General features: G+C 39.5%; 1 protein-coding gene across 1 annotated transcript in view; it reads right to left on the reverse strand.

Moving 5' to 3' along the window:
• Window positions 1-842, reverse strand: part of ZNF112 (zinc finger protein 112) — a 45,491-nt gene extending 44,649 nt beyond the window's left edge. Inside the window, exon 1 of the mRNA XM_028088084.2 lies at window positions 305-842. The gene's annotated coding sequence lies outside the window, so the exon portion shown is untranslated. The remainder of the gene's footprint in view (window positions 1-304) is intronic.
• Window positions 843-13,071: the final 12,229 nt, after the last annotated feature.

The raw sequence follows: 13,071 nt of genomic DNA on the forward strand, positions 1-13,071 counted from the left end.
CTCCGAGTATTATACGGCTGGGAAGCGGCAGCACTGGCTGGTGGCCGGGGAGAGGGTCGGGGAAATGCAGAACCCAGGGGACCCTCACTCCCAGCGACCTGGGAACCTGGCCCGGGCCCCGAGCCCGGTAGGCACTCACCGCCCCGCACTCCACAGAGCTCATTCAGACGGAACACAAACCCCGCCCTTCGCCGCTGGCGGATTCTCTTCCCCAGGGTCCAAGGCCTGATGACCACGGGCCCACCGCAAAGTGAGGCCAAGTCAGTGCGGCCGCCAGGAGGGCGCCGGGGGAGGGAGGGCTCACCTTTCGCAGAGTAATGAAGGCCGCGGCCTCGCGTACCTGGAGCGGAAGCGACTCTGCCGACAGAGAGCTCTTGGACTACGCTTCCCAGAATTCCCGACGGGAGCAGGGACGCAGCCTCGGCCTCCTGCAGCGGAAGTTATCCTGCGGCGCTGTGTTCCCGGACTACACTTCCCAGAATTCCCAGGACACCCCGTCGCCTTCCTAGGGTGGAAGTGTTGGCTGTCGCACCGAGAGGCTGGATTGTATTTAAAAGCATGCGGGTCCCGGGCTTCTGGGTGGTTCAGTTGGTTAAGCGACTGCCTTTGGCTTGGGTCATGATCCTGGAGTCCCGGCTTCGAGTCCCGCATCGGGTCCCTGCTCGGCGAGGGGCCTATTTCTCTCTCTAACCCTCCCCACTCTCATGTACTCTGTCTCATTTCACTCTCTCAAAATAAATAAACAAATCTAAAAAAAAAAAAAATCGTGCGGGTCCGCAGCGAATTCCGGAACCCCGAAATGCTGCCAAGTGTATAGAACTCTTTTATGTACTTCTGTATTTTCTCCAGCCAACGATGCCTTCAGGGCATCTTTCCGGAGGGCGTCTTTCAGGAGCGTAATGCGTCTGACGTTGTGGACTACAAGTCCCGGAATCTCCTGCGGAGTGGTCCTTTCCTGAAGGCTCTTCTCTTTTTGGCACAGTGTTTAGATAGTTGGTATTCTCTTTTGGATAGTCAGCCTGAATTAATTCTGTACGGTTAGTCGAGCTTGGCCGCCCCCTCCCCCGTCGTTTTTTTGAATTTTTTTCTTCCAAACGTGACAAAAACTAAGACAAAAAAACAAAACAAAAACAAAAACAAAGAACTCAACCGAAGCAAACTATCCACCTATTCTAAGAAACTACGTTATAGAGACTAGAGAACCTTGAAATATGAGAAAGAGGAAAGGGAAGGAAGGAAAACAGATTATAGAAAGGAAGCGATGGATGCGGGGTTTGGGAGGGGCGGAATGCAGATACTATAAGGAAATTGTGCTGACCTGTACTGAGTACCAAATTTGACAAATATAGAGTCTCAACCTTACTTTTACTGGATTGCCTTTTTTTTTTTTATGGGCATACATGCATCTAGAACTCACAGTGCTCTGTACCCTGAACTATTCATCCCAAGATCCACAAGAATGGACGTGGATGCCAAGAATCCACAAGAAACAGATGCAACCATTGATCAGGCCTTAAAGCAGAAGCAACAAATGTTTCCCACATTTCCTTCACTTTAATTGCTGATTATGAAACGTGAGTCATAAGGCAAATGGAAGGAACTGTATTGATAGAGATAAAGCATTGTAATATGGGAAGGAATTAAGACCTTTATATTATCTTCTGCCAATTATTCCATGAAGTGCTTTCTCTGTTTCATTTTTACCATTTAGAAATTGATCTTTAACTAGTTAATTGTCCTATTTAGAAACAAAACCTTTGCCTAACAAAAACAGATCCTTGGTGCCACTACATCATCAATCCACTCAACCTGCTCCCAGCCTTTGGCAACCATGCATCTTATTTCTTTTCCTATAGTTTTTTTTTCTTTTGCAGTATGCCATACCAGTAGGATCATAAAATGTACACTTTTTTGTCTCAATTCTTACACTTAGCATAATACTTGTGAAATTCATCCTTATTGTTGCATAAATCTAGTAATTACTTCTGGTTTATTTCTTTTTAATGTTACTAGTACTTACATTGTATGGATAGACCAATTTTTTTTAGTTATTAATGGGATTTTGATTAGAAAAAATGAGAAAGTAATCTTTTGCTTTATATTTCCCTGGTGACATGATGTAGAGTATCTTTTCATATGCTTATGTGTATATCTTCTTTGGTGAGGTGTCAAAGTCTTTGACCCACTTTTTAATTGGATTGTTTGTCTTCCTGTTGAGTGTTGAGAGTTCTTTGCATATTTTGGATAAAGGTCCTTTATCAGCCTTTTGCAAATGTTTTCTCCCAGTCTGTGGCTTATCTTCCCGTTTGTCTTGAGGTTGTCTTTTGCAGAGCAGAAGTTTTAATGAAGTCCAGTTTGTCAACTATTTCTTTCAGGGATCATGCCCTTGGTGTTGTATCTACAAAGGCACAGCCATCTTCAAGATCATCTAAATTTTCCCCTGTATTATCTTTTGGAGTTTTACATTTGGATTTTACAATTAAGTCTTTGATCCATTTTGAGTTAATTTTGTGAAGGATGCACGGTCTGTGTCTAGATTCTTTTTTTTTTTTTTTGCATTAGGACATCCAATTGTTCCAGAAGCATTTGTTGAAAAGACTATTTCTGAATCATTGTTTTGCCTTTGCTCCTTTGTCAAAGGTCAGTTGACTGTTTTTATATGAGTCTATTTCTGGGCTCTATCCTGGTGTATTGATCTCTTTGTCTATTCTTTTTTTTTAAGATTTATTTATTTATCTGAGAGAGGGAGAGAGAGAGAGAACAAGCAAGAGGGGCAGAGGGAGAGAGAATCTCAAGCGGACTGCACTCAGAGCATGGAGCCCAACATGGGGCTTGATCTTAGGACCCTGAGATCACAACCTGAGTGGAAACCAAGAGTCAGATTCTCAACCGACTGCACCACCGAGGCACCTCTCTTTGTCTATTCTTTCATCAATACCTCCACTGTCTTCATCACTGTAGCTACACTGTGGCATAGTAAGTCTTGAAGTCAAGCAGTGTCAGTACTCCAACTTTTTTTTTTAAGATTTTATTTATTTGACACAGAGAGAGAGAGAGTACAAGCAGGGAGAGCAGCAGGCAGAGGGGGAGGAAGAAGCAGGCTCCCTGCTCAGAAGGGAGCCCAAAGTGGGGCTTGATCCCAGGACCCTGGGTTCATGACCTGAGCCGAAGGCAAACACTTAACTGTCTGAGCCACCCAGGTGCCCCAGTACTCCAACATTTTTATTCTTCAATATTGTGTTGGCTATTCTGGGTCTTTTCCTCTCCATATAAAGTTTAGAATAAGTTTTTCAATATCCACCAAATAACTTGCTAGGATTGTGACTGAGATTGCATTGAATTTATAGATGAAACTGGGAAGAACTGGCATCTTGACTATATTGAGTCTTCCTATCCATGAACATGGAATATCTTTCCATTTATTTAGTTATTCTTTGATTTCTTTCATTAGAGTTTTGTAGTTTTCCTCATATAGATCGCATACACATTTTGTTAGATCTGTAATTAAGTATTTCATTTAGGGGATTGCTAATGGTATTATGTTTTAATTTAAAATTCTACTTCCTCATTGTTGGTATATAGGAAAACGATTGACTTTTGTATTAACTTTGTATCCTGCAAACTTGCTATGATGGCTTATTAGTTCTGGGAATTCTTTGTCAGTTCTTTAGGACTTTCTACATAGATGATTGTATCATCTGTGAACAATGACAGTTTTATTTCTTCCTTCCAACCTGTATATTTTTAATTTCCTTTTTCTGTCTTAATGCATTAGCTACAACTTCCAGTGTGTTGTTGAAAAGAGTGTTGAATGGGAACATTCTTGTCCTGTTCTTGATCTTAGTGGGAAACCTTTTAGATTCTCCACACTAAGTATGATATTAGCTGTGGGAGGTTTTCTTGTCAGTAAGTGCCTACATCAAGAGACAAGCAAAATCTCAAATAAACAACCTAACTTTACACCTCAAGGAACTAGAAAAAGAAGAAAAACCCCAAAGTTAGTAAAAGGAATGAAATAACAAAGATCAGAGCAGAAATAAATGAAATAGAGACTAAAAAGGCAAATAGAAAAGATCAATGAAACTAAGAGCTGGTTCTTTAAAAAAGGATAAACAAAATTGACACACCTTTAGCTAGACTCACCAAGAAAGGAGGGAGGACTCAAATAAAATTAGAAATGAAAGAGGAGAAGTTATAACTGATACCACAGAAATATGAAGGATCATAAGAGACTACTATGAATAATTATATGCCAACAAATTTGACAAAATAAAAGAAATGGCTAAATCCATAAAAACATATAACCTACCAAGACCAAATCATGAGGAAATAGATAATCTGAATAGACAAATTACTAGTAAGGAGATTGAATTAGTAATTAACCTCCCAACAAACAAAAGTCCAGGAGCAGATGGCTTCATTGGTGAATTCTACCAAACATTGAAAGCATTAATACTTATCCTTCTCAGACTCTTACCAAAAAAAAAGAAGATAAGGGAACACTTCCAAACATATTTTTTCAAGGCCAACATTACCCTGATCCCAAAACCAGGCAAGGAGACCACAAAAAAATAAAATGACAGGCCAATATCCCTGATTAACATAGATACAAAAATCCTCAACAAAATATTAAACCAAATTCAATAATACATCAAAAGGATCACACACTGTGATCAGGTGAGATTTATTCCAGGGATGCAAGGATGGTTTAACATCTACAAATCAATCAGTGTGATATACCACATTAATAAAATGAAAGATAAAGGTCATATGATTTCAATAGATGCAGAAAAGAACGTTTGATAAAATTCAACATGCTTTGTGATAAAAAGTCTCAACAACATTTCTAAAAGATTTTGCCTGCTGGCTCATTGTCATTTGTCTAGCACTAACTATACCTGTCATAATTCTTGCTCATTTCAGTATCCACATTCACAACCTTGGTTTCTTGACATTCATGCCACTTGTGATCTTGTCTTCCATCCTACCTGGGGAACTCACTTCCATGGTCATACTCTAGACCTTAAATCACCAATAGCTGCAATCCTTCCAGAATCTCTATTCAAAGCATCACCCTCTGACCAACATATCTTCCCAGATTTTTCTATTCTATGTTGTACCCTGACTTTGACCTCATCAATTTCTACAATTCATTGATCCTACTACTTTTTCAGTCTCCCTTATTCTCCTCATATCCTTGATGTCAGCCAAGTTGTTTCCCTTCTGTCTGAAATAGCAAACTTACACTTTTGTCTCATTGCTCAAACTGTGTCCCATAGACCTGTAGACTCAAGGAATACCAAAAAAGTGAGTATTCTGTTTTTTCTCAGTTTTGTAGAAGAGACATGCAGAGAAAAGGGGATTATGAATGGATGCTGTGTGAACCAGTCAATGGCATGTGCTCCCAAAGACTGCAGTTTTTGGTTTATTTGCTGACCTAGGAGCTCTAAATCCATCATTTAGTATCCTGCTTTAGAAAGCAAGGTGCAATGCAAATGAGAGTGGTGATGCTATTGCATGAGGAATAGTGATTTCCCTCTGTTTTTATTTTTAAATAACCATCATATTTGGTATTGGACAGTTGTGGTTTACAAATTATTTGTGAGAGACTGTCAGCGTTCATGACCTTGTCTAGGAAGTGCTGCTTTAGAGGCACAGAGATAACTCAGAGAAGTAGATATGTGCAATGGCTGAACTCTTTTAAACATGAAAGAGGTATGATTAAATTCATGATATGTATTTTGGGGAAAAAAACTTTTCCAAATACTGTTGGCTCTGTCGGTCAGTTGTTTTGTAGGACAGTGCTGGCAATATTGCTCTTACTGTGCAATATGCACACCCTGAGATTCAGGGGTTTCCATTCCAGGAATTTCTCCTACAGTAACCCTCAGAACTCAAGAACAAATGGACATGGATGTTTATTGCAGTATACTTTGCAAGACTATGGATGCTTAATAGGATGAAATTGGCAATTGAAAGGTAAAAGAAAAAAATGGACTCAAAATTGTCACACTTCCTTTCAAACTCTTTTAACCTTGCTCTTCTGGTGGACATTTGTATGCATGGTTGGGAAATAATGCCTTTGAAATAGGATGCAGTGCCATTCAAAGATATGCTATGGTCTTTACTGAGAAGAAGCTGATGCTACTGACAAGATCAAGATAAACCTACCTATGAAGAATTCCTGCCCCAAAAGATGAATCTTAATCTAATCTGCCTTTTAAACCTAAATTGTAGTTTATCAGGAGAAATTGTAGAAAATGTTAAATAACAGCATAAGGAAACACTTTTAAAAATCCAGAATGTGAGGAATCCTCCCAACAACTGACCTGGTTTCTTCAATAGGTCAAGGGCACGAATTAAAAATATATGGAAGAGAGTACTCCTCTAGACTGAAATAGACTGAAGAGACAGCAATCAGATACAATTAATAGATATTTTTGAAATGATTGGAAAATTTGAGGTTGTGTTAGGTATGAAATAATATTAAGGAATTATTATTAACTTTCTTCAATGTGATAGCTGTATTGTGGTTATACCAGAAAAGGTAATTTTTGAAGTATACCTGGAAATATTAGGGGGAAAATAATGCACTGTCATGGTTTGCTTTAAAGTATTGAAGACAAAAAGAAAGATAAAATTGATAGATCAAGGAAGTGTGGCAAATGTTGATAACTGTTGAATCTGGGGGATGAGGGTTAACATTATGGAATATTTCACTCTCTTCTGTACTTCTGTATATGTTTGAAAACTTTTTAAAAAGATTTTATTTATTTATTTATTTATTTGACAGAGACACAGCAAGAGAGGGAACACAAGCAAGGGGAGTGGGAGAGGGAAAAGCAGGCTTCCCACCAAGCAGGGAACCTGATGCAAGGCTCTATACCAAGACCCTGGGATCATGACCTGAGCTGAAGGCAGACGCTTAACAACTGAGCCACCCAGGCGCCGCTATGTTTGAAATTTTTCATGATAAAAAGGTATAAACATTTTTTAGTTCTTGTCCTGAAAAAAAGGTGGAAATGAAGTGCATTTTTGTTGTTGGATTTTCTGGTTTGAGTCTAACCCTCACTAGCTTACCTTAATGAAAAATCATGGTATCACTGGTTTCCATATTTTAAGACATTTTCTTGTATTTACAATATCAAGAGTAGGATGGAGGTAGGTTATGTGATGCATGAACTTGAACAAAAAGTTAATTCAAATTTTTATACAATGTTTATCTGCTCATATTAAAATAATGTCTCCATACCAAGCAGCTCCTTTCATTTGACTCACAGCCCACATTTCATAATGAGCAGTTAAAGTCAAAGAAAAGCCGAAATTTGTTGCTGCTTCTACTTTATGCTTTAATAAAACTTGCTTCACTTTGTTACCCCAGACCCTGGGGTGGTTGCTGCTTGCTGCGATTGTTACCTGCATTGTGCCTCAGAGTCCTCTGTTTGCCCTTCCAGTAACCTAGTCACCAATGCTGTACATGTACAGATTCCTCTTCCAGAAGGCCAAGGACGTGTTCCAGCTGACCCTGTGCCAAGAAAGAAGGCACAGCTGCTCACGCGACTCAGCTCCCTCGGAGGAAACTCCCCCACCGACACACTTCTCTGGAGCGGAAGTGACTCTGCCCACAGAGCTTGGACTGTGTTCCCAGAATTCCCGAGGAGATGACGGTCACGGCCACACCCCCCGGAATGGAAGATTGCCGAATACCACACGCAAAGCGGAAAGATAGGATGCAGATTTTCCATTCCAGCCCCATAAAACAGAGTAAAGAAGGGGCTGGGAGAAAACACTTTATTAGATGCACACATGGCAGTTTTTAAATTACCTTTTTGTTATGAATTCTGGCTGAATTTCATTACACTCAGCATATTCAGTATTATTTCAGTATTATGAAATTCGTTGTTATTCCTTTATGGCTCATCATGTGATCCCTTTTTGTAAATATTTTATGTGTGTCTGAAAAGATGTGTATTTTGTAGTTGTTGCCAGAACCTTTTGTTCCCCCACCCTCAAATGGGTGTCAAAAATGGTGCAGAGCTTCTAGGCTTTTCAGCTCTTTTACTAGACCATCACCCCAAGAGAAAAGTTGCCCCAAGTGCATAACTCCCCCACTTTTTCTGAATTTTTGACAGAGAGACACAGCGAGAGAGAGAGCACAAGCAGGGGGAGTGGAAGAGGAAGAAGCAGGCTCCCCGCTGAGCAGGGAGCCTGATATGGGGCTCGATCCCAGGACACTGGGACCATGACATGAGCCGAAGGCAGACGCTTAATGACTAAGTCACCCAGGCTCCCCGATCCTCTCAACAGTTTTAAAAATGTGTCTACCCATCATCTTCCAGATGTTTATTCCAAATTACCTATTTTGTTATCATTGGAAGTTTAAGTGTACTGAAACACTGTCTATTACATTTTTAAATTTTCCTGTCATTTTATCCAAAAACCAACTTATTATCTGATTGATCCTCCTTAATATATAAACTACTAGATAAGTATTTTAAAAAACATTTCCTTTTGGGAGGGGTTGTTAAATTCAGAATCACATGGTATGATTTTTTTTCTTCCAAGTTTTTATTTAAATTCCAGCTAATTAACATACAGTGTAATATTAGTTTCACGTGTAGGATTTAGTGATTCATCACTTACATGCCACACCCAGTGCTCATCACAAGTGCCCTCCTTAATACCCATCACCCGTTTAACCCATCCCCTGCTCACCTCCTCTCCAGCAACCCTCAATTTGTTCTCTATAGTTAAGAGCCTGTTTGGTTTCTCTCTCTCTCTTTTCCTGCCTATGTTCATCTGTTTTGTTTCTTAAATTCCACATATGAGTGAAATCTTATGGTATTTTTCTTTCTCTGATTCACTTATTTTACTTGGCATAATACACTCTAGCAACATGAATGTTGCAAACATGAACATGAATGTAGCAACATGAATTTTGCAAATGGCAAGATTTCGTTCTTTATTATGGCTGAGTAAATTGCCTAGTTTTCTAGGCACCACAACGTCTTTATCCATTCATCAGTTGATGGACATTTGGGTTCTTTCCACAATTTGGCTATAGTTGGTAATCCTGCTATAAACATCTGGGTGCATGTGTCCCTTTGAATCAGTGTTTTTGTATTCTTTGGGCAAATACCTAGTGGTGCAATTGCTAGGTCTAGGGTAGTTCTATTTTTAACTTTTTGAGGAACCTCCATACTGTTTTCCAGAGTGGCCACACCAGTTCGCATTCCCATCAACAGTATAGGAGGGTTCCCCTTTCTCATCATCAACAACATCTGTTGTTTCTAATTTGGTACCCTGTATGATTTCTTAAATCATTTGTATGTTCATTCTCCGGAACATTTCCTATAAAGAGTGTGTTTCCTGGGCAGCTATCCTAATTTGGGCTTAAATAAATCTCTCTTCCTTACCTTTAGAGATTGTAAAAGTTTCTTCATTTTGTGTTGACAGCTGTTACATCATTTTTCTTTCACTCCTGAGTGAGAGTATGTGCCCAGCATTTGGGATAGTTTCAGTTGGACATTGTATTGGAGCTTGTTCAGCTATATTCAGCAACACATTTGTGCTTATTGTCAAAAATCTAGGCTTTAACTTATAGTTTACAGAAAATATTGACATTTCAGGATAATAAATGCCAGAGGAGCCATCAGAAAAATCCAGAATATGAGCAATCCTACATGACATCTCAGCTAGTATTTCAGCAGGCCAAAGGCAAACAAAACAGGAGAAGGGTAGCTGTTCTAGATTGCAAGAGGCTCAAGTGACATTAACAACAAATACAATTAACGTACCAGCATAAAGGAAAACAACAGAAAACTAGGCAATTAAACTTCCTCTTCTTTTTTCTCTCTTTCTGCTAATTTTCTGGATTAAGCCGTTACCTCATCCCCTGTCCTCCTTCAATCACATCCTCCATAAGACAACTTATAGTTTTTGTATGAGGAAGGGGGAAATAAGTGATGGGATACTAAAAGCTCAAAAAAGAAAAATTCAGCCTATAGGGCTGGGACACCACTGGTCCCTGGCCTAGGCTGAGGAGGCCTAGACGCTGCTAGGACTCAAGTCTCCCCACCACACGGGGAATAATGGCCGCACCCTCCCCTGGAGCGGAAGTTCCTGCGACTCCCTTCCCAGAACCCCGAGCCACACACCAGGGACACACCCCACACTCCTGAAGAGGAAATGTCATCCACTGCACGGAACTTCTGGACTACACTTCCCAGAATCCCAAAGAAGTTTAGAGCTACAGCCCCGCCCGCCTGGAGTGCAAGTGCTTCCGACTACACCTCCCAGAATCCTCTGCGGGATCGTGCTTCCGCCCTCCCGCCTCTATTTCTTTTCTTTTCTTTTTTTTTTGTTAAAGATTTTATTTATTTATCATGAGAGACAGAGGGAGAGAGAGAGAGAGAAGCAGAGGGAGAAGCAGGCTCCCAAGGAGCAGGGAACCTGATGCGGGACTCGATCCCAGGACCCGGGGATCATGACCTGAGCCGAAGGCAGATGCTTAACCATCTGAGCCACCCAGGCGCCCCCGCCTCTATTTCTTTTGGTTAATTAAATTCTACCTGAGTCACTTCTCCAGCGTTATTAGCGTTTGACTTTTTTCTTTTTGTAATTTTTTTTTCTCAAAAATTAGTACATGGGGAAAGAGCGAAGCTTTTCATGTGAAAAGAAACTAACACTTTTTAGCAGAAAAGGGATGTGCATGACAAAAAACAAGATTTTAAAGGGAGTTGGTCTGTGCTATATAAGTATAAGGAATATGGTATCTGACTTGATTTGACTTGATTGCCTCTTTACATGTGCCTGTATTCATCTACCTCTGACTGTGCTATCTGGCATGAACTGTTTATTTCAAGAGGCCAAGAATCCACAAGGAATTCCAAGCACAGATCAGGCTATGAAACAGAAACAGCAATGTTACATATGACAAGTGAAAGGAACTGCACTGGCAAGGAGTTGGAGAAAATATTGTAATGGGGAAAAGGCTCTTTCCTTTAAATTTTTTTTAGTTCAAACACAGGCTTCCCTCTGACTACTCCTGTGTTGCTCTTTAATATTATATATTTGCTATGAGTATTTTTCTTTTATTCAGGAGAGGGGAGGTAGGTTGAGGTGGGAGATGGAGTCCAGGTAACTGTGACAGGTGAAACTATAGGAAGTATGTACTTACCTTTCCTTCTGGGTGGAAAACAGTTTTTAAAGGAAACAATTATACAGAAGTATTGAGGATAGTAAAATGAAACACTTAACTTCTACACTTAAAAAAATTTTCCCACACTGGCTTCACTTATCATTTTTTAAATTTTGTTTCTGAAGTATTTTAAAGCTATTCTTTGACATTGTTATTTCCTTCCAAATAGTACATATATCACTTAAAAATAACAGTATTTTCTTATGTACACACAAAATCATTACCTTATGAAATGAAATGAACAATTCTTAGTATTATCTAATCTGTATGCCAGTTTGAGTTCCTGTTTATTGAAAAAAATGTTTTTTACAGCTAGTTTATTCCAATCAATATCCAAACAGATGAATTGTATTTGATCATCTCACCTGAAACTCATTTATTCTAAAACTGTATCTACCCTCCCCAACACATATCATCACCATCATTTTTCATGTTCTTGGACTGTTGTAGAAAACAAGATGTTAACTTAGGTATCCAAGTTTGCATTTGTCTAATGGCCTCCTCACACTTTCTCCCCCAATCTTCTAAATTTCCTGTAAAGTAGAATTTTTATTTGAAGGCTAGGTTGGATACAGGGTCATTAGGGGAGGTAAGAATACTTCATAGAAGGGACTGGAAATATTTGAACAAGAAACCATATTCCCTTAAATTAAACCAATGCAAAAATCCTGGACAAGTTTCCCTTTGGAAAGAAAAACAAAAAGAAATAACAGCAGATATGTAAAAACAGACAGGGCTTAAAGCAAGGAAACCATTACCATTATACACACACACACACACACACACACACACACACTTAAAGGATCACCACAATAAGTCTAGTTAACATCCATTACCACACATAGTTACAATTTTTTTCTGGTGATTATAACTTTTAAGATCTACTCTCTCAGCAACTTTCAAATATATGATTCTTATTATTAACTATGGTCACCATGCTGTACAACTGCAGAACTTAATATATAACTTGAGGTTTTACTTTTTGACTACTCACCCTTTTCAACCATTCCTCATCCCCTGACTCTGGAAACAAATCTTTTGTTTCTATGAGTTTGGTTTTTTTGTTTTAGGTTCCACATATAAGTGAGAGCATATGTTATTTTTCTCCTCTGGATAATTTCAAATAACTTGTCTTCAAGTTCACAGATTCTCTGCTCTGCTTGATCAAGTTCATTTTGACACTCTCTATTGTGGTTTTTTCCATTTCATTCATTGTTATTCTTCAACTCTAGAATGTGTTCAACTCTTTTTAAAAAAAAATCTATTTCTCTGCTGAAATCCTAGTTCATGCATTGTTTTCCTGATTTAATTGAGTTGTCTGTTCTCTCGGTAGCTTGCTGAGCTTTCTTTAAAAAATTATTTTGAATTGTCAGGCAATTCTGAGACCTCCTTTCTATGGGATTGATTACTGGAAAATTATTGTTTCTTTGGTGGTATCCTATTTCCTTGATTTTTTTGTGTTCTTTGGAGTCTTGCATTGCTAGTTTTGCATTTAATGAAGACACCTCCTCCAGTCTTTACTGGCTGGCTTCAGGAGAGAAATACCTTCACCAGTCAGTTTGGCCAAGGATTCTGAGGCTTTCTTAGACCTTTTCTATGGATGCATCCATTCCATACCTTTTGTTCCCTCTTAGGGAAAGTTCTTAAAATGTATGCCTTCTCTTGATCCCTCAAAGCCAGGTCGAATGCTGAGAGCTTCCCATTTGTTTTCCCTAGGGCAGTGCTCTGAAGTTCTCAAATTTGTGAGTTTTCTCCCAATCTCACAGGGTTGGGATGGCTTTCTGCAGCTGCTCACTGGCCATCTGCAAAGGCTCACACTCACCATCCGGGAGAGCACATACTGGCAGCCAGCCATGTTCAGGGCAGAGTGA

Source organism: Eumetopias jubatus, unplaced genomic scaffold (assembly GCF_037043125.1).
Source record: "Eumetopias jubatus isolate StellerSeaLion01/CBP00866 unplaced genomic scaffold, mEumJub1_p1.0 scaffold_10, whole genome shotgun sequence".
NCBI classification, from domain to species: Eukaryota; Metazoa; Chordata; class Mammalia; order Carnivora; family Otariidae; genus Eumetopias; species Eumetopias jubatus.